The 7,361-nt window shown below is 33.9% G+C and overlaps 1 pseudogene; it reads left to right on the top strand.

Annotated features, from left to right (window-relative positions):
- The first annotated feature begins 496 nt into the window (after positions 1–496).
- On the top strand, positions 497–1,329 carry LOC145941970 (protein GVQW3-like; annotated as a pseudogene).
- Positions 1,330–7,361: the final 6,032 nt, after the last annotated feature.

The raw sequence follows: 7,361 nt of genomic DNA, 5'->3' as shown, positions 1-7,361 counted from the left end.
TAATTTGTATCCTGATAAAACACGTATATCTTACTTTGCTTTCTCGTTTTAAACGATCGGAGATTCGTAGAGGGCTGAAAAATTATCCGTATCTCATCGGTGAAAGTCATGTTCCTCTATGTGACTTTATTTTTTTTCTCTCGCTTTCCTTTTTTTTTAATATGACTCACACATTGAAAATATCAAAAAAATGTCGCAACAAAATGTTCAATTTACAATAATTTTTAAAATGCAAGTTTGTTCGCGCCAATAACTGTTTAACCCCCAAATGAATTACTTTCTTTCGATTCCTTCGAATTTCTTCGAATTCGATCTATTTCACTTTCTCTTAATCTTTCCGCCTAGGACGAGCAATTATCAGGAACTCGGCATCACCGCATCGGAACCACGACGATTCGCGCCAAGAAGTTCGTTTGTTATTCACGGAGAAACAATTACGAGGGTGGTTTGAAAAGTCCGTGCAAAGTCAGAGAGATAGCACCACTGGTGCGTATCGGGGTTATTTTTAGTTAGTAGCATCTCTTGGAAGAACACACACCAAGTTTCAGCCAGATCGGTCTATTTCTCTGTGTTTGGCGTTCGTTTGAATCGAGAAAGTCGAGTGATTTCCAAAAAATGGATGAAAGAGAATTTCGTGTGTTGATAAAACATTACTTTATGAAAGGCAAATCGCCTCAGAAGACTAAGGAGAAGCTTGATAAACATTATGGTGAATCTGCACCTTCGATTAGAACAGTTTATAAGTGGTTTCAAAATTTTCGGAGTGGCCATATGAGCACAAGTGACGCTGAACATTCTGGACGCCCTATTGAGGTCACTACTCCAGAAATCATTGATAAAATCCATGATATGATGATGGATGATAGAAGAGTGAAGGTGCGCGAGATTGCTAGTGCTGTGGGCATCTCGAGTGAACGGGTACATAATATTTTGCATCAACATTTGGGCATGAAAAAGCTATCCGCAAGATGGGTGCCGCGATTGCTCACAATTGACCAAAAACGAAATCGTGTGAGGTGTTCCAAGGACGGTTTGCAGCTGTTTCAGCGGAATCCACAGGACTTTAAGCGTCGTTTCGTCACTGTGGACGAAACATGGATACACCACTACACGCCTGAGACCAAGGAACAGTCCAAACAATGGGTTGCCAGCGGGGAGTCTGCACCAAAGAAGGCGAAGACCGTTCTTTCGGCCGGGAAAGTTATGGCGACTGTCTTTTGGGATTCGCAAGGAATAATCCTCATCGACTATTTGGAAAAGGGTAAAACTATTACAGGTGCATATTATTCATCGTTATTGGACCGTTTGAAAACCGAGCTGCAAGAAAAACGTCCACGATTGGCCCAAAATAGTTCTTTTCCATCACGACAACGCACCAGCTCACTCATCTGCAGTTGTAGCCGCAAAATTGATGAAATTAAGGTTCCAACTCGTTCCGCATCCCCCCTATTCTCCAGATTTGGCTCCCTCGGACTACTACTTGTTCCCCAATATGAAGAAATGGCTGTGGGAAAGGAGATTTTATTCAAACGAGGAGGTGATTGCGGAAACGAATGCCTATTTTGCAGAGTTGGACCAATCTTATTATTTGGAAGGGATCAACAAACTGGAGCAGCGTTGGACGAAGTGTATAAGCCTAAAAGGAGACTACGTTGAAAAATAAAAAATGTTTATCCCGAAAAATTAAGTAGTTTTCATTTTTGCACGGACTTTTCAAACCACCCTCGTATGTTGTCTCAATGTAAATTGTTTGCCATAATAAAATAATTTAATTTTTAAAATTAACTGAAAAATTAATTTTATAATTAATTTTATTATAGCAAGATATTTGGAAAACAGACAATTAATTTGATATCGTCTAAAAATTAAATTTAATGATAATTTAAATGTACTAACAGTTGTTATTCGATCAAGTGTAAAGTCCTGTGATTAATAGAAAAAATATTAGGAATAAATATTAAATATTAAGAATAAGAATTATTTTAAAATAATAAAATCGAAAAAACTTTAATTTAAAAATATAAATTCGGGTATAAAGGGTTCTTACTAGTTTATTAGCCCTTACTAGTCCTTTATACCCGAATTTGTATTTTTATATCAGAGTTTTTTCGATTTTATTATTTTAGAATAACTCTTATTCCTAATATTTAATATTTATTCCTAATATTTTCTCTATTGTGCGCAGGCCTAGCGAACTGTTTGGCAGACGCTTGAACAATCACAAGTCCCTTTAGTTCCCGCATTACTCAATTGGTCGATGGTGGCGCTACACATCTTGGCTACAAGCTGAAGTTAGCTACTGGCAGTCCATATTTCTATAGTCGAAGGCCGGGCCATGGAATAAGATTTTAAAGATCGCATTTAAAAGCATTAACATTTGGCAGTCACAGAGTATACGGAATCACGTCGTGTTGCGTTGTTCCTCAGGCAGAGCGCTGCGTGCTTAATTACGGCTGTTAGATGATTCGTTGTTAAGACATTAAGACGTAAGAGGAAAACGGTAGGCAATGATTCTTAAAGATCGTTCGAAATGTACAAACTGTGCCAAGCTCTGATATATATCAATTTCTAAAAATTAAATATGTCGATTAAACCACTTTGTATTTTAATATTACAGTATCTCGAATGTTTTATAAAATGGCATCTGACGTGTCGGGAGTGTCGAATCGGTTGATGGACGATCGTCTCTTTTTTCTTATTTGTTTGATGCCGTTGTTTATTTTCAATCAACGCCAAGTTTTTATAATTAAAAAATTTTTTTTTAGTTAAAAATTTTTGATATATAAGTCAAGTTGTTCAACATTTTTTTAGTGTCATTTTTATAAAAATTTATACAGTATTTTAAATTTTAATGCAATTTTAATTTTTTTAAATGTTTGTTGTTGCTCTAACTTTCATAAATTTTGACGTTTTGAGGTAAACTTTATTACATGAATACAATATTATTAAAGGATAGATGATGTTGAATTTGGTGAGCATCAGTGAAAGGAGTCATTTTTTATGAAATTTTGAATTTTTAAGAAATGTGCATTATTTAATTTTTACAAATTTTGAGATATCAAGCTAAATCTTTTTACATGGATAGAGTATCATTAAAGAATGGTTGATATTGAATTTGACGAGGATAGGTGAAAGAGGTCATTCTTTACAAAATTTTTATTAAATTTTTTTGAGAAATGTATGTTGCTCTATATGTATATCTCAATATATCGCAAGTATAAACCAAATAAAAGTATTTATAAAGCATGCGGCACACGATGCTATTTTATCTGCTGGATTACTTGCGTGTGCCTGTGCTGGCAATCTTGCTTTTTGCTAGGCTGAAAATTGTGTGCCTGCTGGTCACGCTGCTGACTGGTTTACTAGATTTCCGTGATAGAACAGGTGCTATTTTTCTTGCTATAATCCTGCGCTGTCAATCAAGATGCTGACAGATTGACAGATTGTCAGTCTCAAATTTGAGTTAGGTTGCAAAATACATGTCAGAAAACATTTGCAGTGACATGTAACGATGATAGAGATATTAATTTATCAATAATTAAAAATAATGCAATTGCATTTTTTCGATGTTGTACTGCAATACTAATAGCCTGCTCTATTTTATTTACCGTATGTCATTACAAACCAGCACGAAAGTAGGCATCGTCTGAAGCCAAGCGAGCAACACGGTCAGCAGCACTGCCAGCATTGCTGCCCACACGGTAGCAAGCACGCAAATCCAGCTAGCAATCCAGCAGATAAAATAGCATCGTATGCCGCATGCTTAAGAGATTAAAAATGTGCAACACACAAACAAATTTATTAAACAAAATACAACAGAGATATTACACGCATCTGTCTCATCATATACATACATACATTCAGTTTCCTTTTGACAGAAATTTTCTGCACCATGAAGTATGTGTACGTACGCAGTACATCATAAACAGGTTCCGATTTGTTCTTGGACAGGTGCGGACGTGTTTTCTGCGCAATTTTCTTTGTGAAGTTTATTTTTGAGATCGGGTCAAGTAATTGACCACAAATCTAAGATTAATTACGAGCAGTATTCAACTTTTTAAAATCTTTTTTACTTTGTACTCTTTTTTACCAGTTGATGGCCAAAAGTCGCGTATATCCTTTCTACACCTAAGGATGATCTTTGTGGCTTATCCGACTGCTTTCGCCCGTCTACACTGCACAATTTTAGTGTTGTTATATTGGTATATTAATTTAATAAAATCGGTAATAATGTCAATACCCTAACCTAAAAAACAAACAGTTTTTGAATACGTACGTATCAGACTAGAAAAAAGTGTTTGAGAAGGTTGAAAAGAAGAAAAAACGAAAAAAGTACAAAAAGCAAGATCAAGAGCAAAGTATAAGAAATAGAAAAATAACAGTTCTTGAATAGTATGGATGTTGCACACATCAATTCATTAAAATCATTATTATCAATAACGGTTGCAGTAAAAAATGCTACAAAGCAAAGAAGGAAACAATATTTAATAGAACGAGAAATGATTGAAAAAAGAATTAAAACCAAAAAATTATTGGCAGCACAAATATTAAGAAAAATGCGGCGACGAACGTTTCAAAGATCGTGTTGGGTTCAGCCTGAATTAACATTAAATATGAACAAATATTGGGAACAGCAAGTTCCTCTTTATACAGGTAATATTCATAATAGCTAATTGAAATTAAATTTAATACATTTTATTTTAACAATTTAATAAGTATAATTGTTATATTGCAGATGAACGCTTTTATAAGAAATTCCGAATGTCAAGAAATTTATTTAATAAGCTATGTGAGGATTTGCATCCTTATCTTTTTAAAATGGATACACAATTTAGATCAGCTATACCTGTACCCAAACGTATCGCTATAGCATTAACAGTTTTAAAAGGTCGAAGTGATTTTTGGACCGTAGCAGATCTTTTCACCGTGGGCCAAAGCACCGTGCCATATATATTGTATGAATTTTGTGATGCAGTGATAAGGCATTACAGTCACCTTATCAAATTTCCTTCAACATTTGGGTTTCTTTCTTGTGTATTCGGATTTTAAGTTTTTTATTTTAGTTTTTATGTCTTTTGCAGTTCTGGAATATAGTTTTGTTTCATTTTGGAGAGTAGCGATTCTTTCATACATTAATGAATGCTTTTTAGTCATTTTAAACGCATTTTGTATTTCTGGCATAGAATATATTGATATTAAATGAGAAATTTCATATTCATCAAAGGGAATACATCTTTTCTTTACTTCCTATAAAATACACAAAAAAATAATACATTTTATTGATAACCGATGGCTCTATAGAGGAAGAAATGTAATTGTGTTTACATACCGAGGTTTTTGCTTTTGGCATTGCTTATTTTCACAGTTTCACTTAATCACTTAATTTTAATTAAAAATATTTGTATACTTTTAATTAAATATAACCTCCTTATTTAATATAACCTCTTCACCGTTTAAGGCATTTGTGATTCTCTTGGTTGACGGCACATTAATAAAAAAAAAAAAAAAAAAGGCATTTGTGAATTCAGATAAATTCAGGTATATCTAACCTAAAATCAGAAATTTTTTCGGTTGGTACAATTGAAAACCAACTTCAGTATGGTTTAAAACCGTCTACACTACTCGCTCGGATAAGCCACAAGTAGGATCATCCTTAGGTGTAGAAAGGGTAGTGTAGGCGACAGGGTCATAATCGAACAACAACAACAACAACATCATAAACAGGCGCACGCACACTCACACACACATACACATACGAAGTTTTAGGTAACATTAAATGTATAGACACAGGGTGTGCGCATTACAGAGTTACATACATACATTCTGAAACACCGCGGAGCGCAGCGAATTACCAGCCGCGGCCGCAAATGTTAGCAATGAAATCCGTACACTCGACTGTATCATAGATCTGCAAAACGAGAAAAAGAATGGCGAGAGAGAAGCAGGGAAGGACTTGGTCGCTACGCGTTAGTTCGGACATCCGAGCATAATTTTCTACTCACGAAAAATAATTAGAAGAGCTGTCTCAGAGAAAGAGAGCGGTGGAAGGGGGGGCAGTGTATATAGATGGCCCTTTTCGTCTGGACCGACCGGAGCTTGATTACTTCTAGGAATACTTGAGAGAGCGAAACGGCAATTTAAATTAGTGGACGTGCACAGCTGCCTTCTCTCGCGCACATAATAAGCGTGGAAACAGAAACATCACCGGATCCCCCTTTACAGAGAGAAAGATATATATATATTTTGTATTTTGTGTGATACACAAATAGTATTTTTGAAGAGAATTTATGATTATTAATATAAAATTCTTATAGATATGTTTTGTTGCAGACTGAGAACTTTTGTAGAAAATGAAATTTTATTTATATTACAATTTTTTAATTTTATTGTTAGAGGTACGATTAACAAACCGGTATTGTAAATCGTACCAAATACTACTTTTTTTTTTTTTAATTTACAATATGAAACAAACAGTGTTTGCTGTTATCTAAATAAAATTATATAGATAATCATCTAGATGAAATTTTGGCGTCATCTTATCTTTATATAGATAATAAAAATATGTATTATCTATATCTGCATCTTAGATGAAAAGAAGTGTTATCTTTACTAAATTATCTAAAATAATATTCAGATAATTTGGTTTAGAGTTTCATAGCACATGAAAATATTTAAGTAGAACTTGAGCAGTAAATGATAAAAACTTATAAATAAAAGTATGAATATATTTTTATAATTTACATTTTTTTATTTTACATTACATTTTTTAACTGTTTAAGCGGTTTAAAAAATAATATTATCTGGAAGTTATCTAGATGAATCGTCATGTAATTTTATCTTTTATCTAGATATATTTAAAACAAAATCATCTTTATCTTATCTAAGATGAATTTACATATTTTTATCTCATCTTTATCTAGCTAATTTTAAAATCATCTAAGCACAACACTGGAAACAAATGATAAATTTGTGTTAATATTTAGCGTATATCGTTGAAGAACATAGTTTCAAATGAATAAAAAACTATGTCATTTCTATCATAGTTTTATTGCAATTTTAATATTTATTTTAGGAGGTACAATTTAGCATATTTTTCCTATAAATATAGGGAGAAAGAGAGAAAGGAATTCGTTCGTTTCATCATTCTCGCGTTTTATCCGCGAAGCCTCGTTTCTTCCTGCCGCGACCAAACCCGCCATTGTAACGTTGTAACGTCGAAAGCGGAGAAAGAGAAAGCTAGAAGAAGAAAGAGAACATGTAAGCGCACAACACACATGGAAAAAAAAATAGAACTAATTAATCCGCTCTGTTTGCCGCATTTTACATATAACTGGCGCGACTCGTGCTCCGCTCGCTTTTGA

The sequence above is a fragment of the Prenolepis imparis genome, unplaced genomic scaffold (assembly GCF_030444845.1).
Source record: "Prenolepis imparis isolate NDT839.2.m4 unplaced genomic scaffold, iyPreImpa1.0 SCAF_10, whole genome shotgun sequence".
Classification (NCBI taxonomy): Eukaryota; Metazoa; Arthropoda; class Insecta; order Hymenoptera; family Formicidae; genus Prenolepis; species Prenolepis imparis.
Note: the sequence above shows the minus strand (reverse complement) of the source record. Positions and strands in the feature narration are given on the sequence as shown.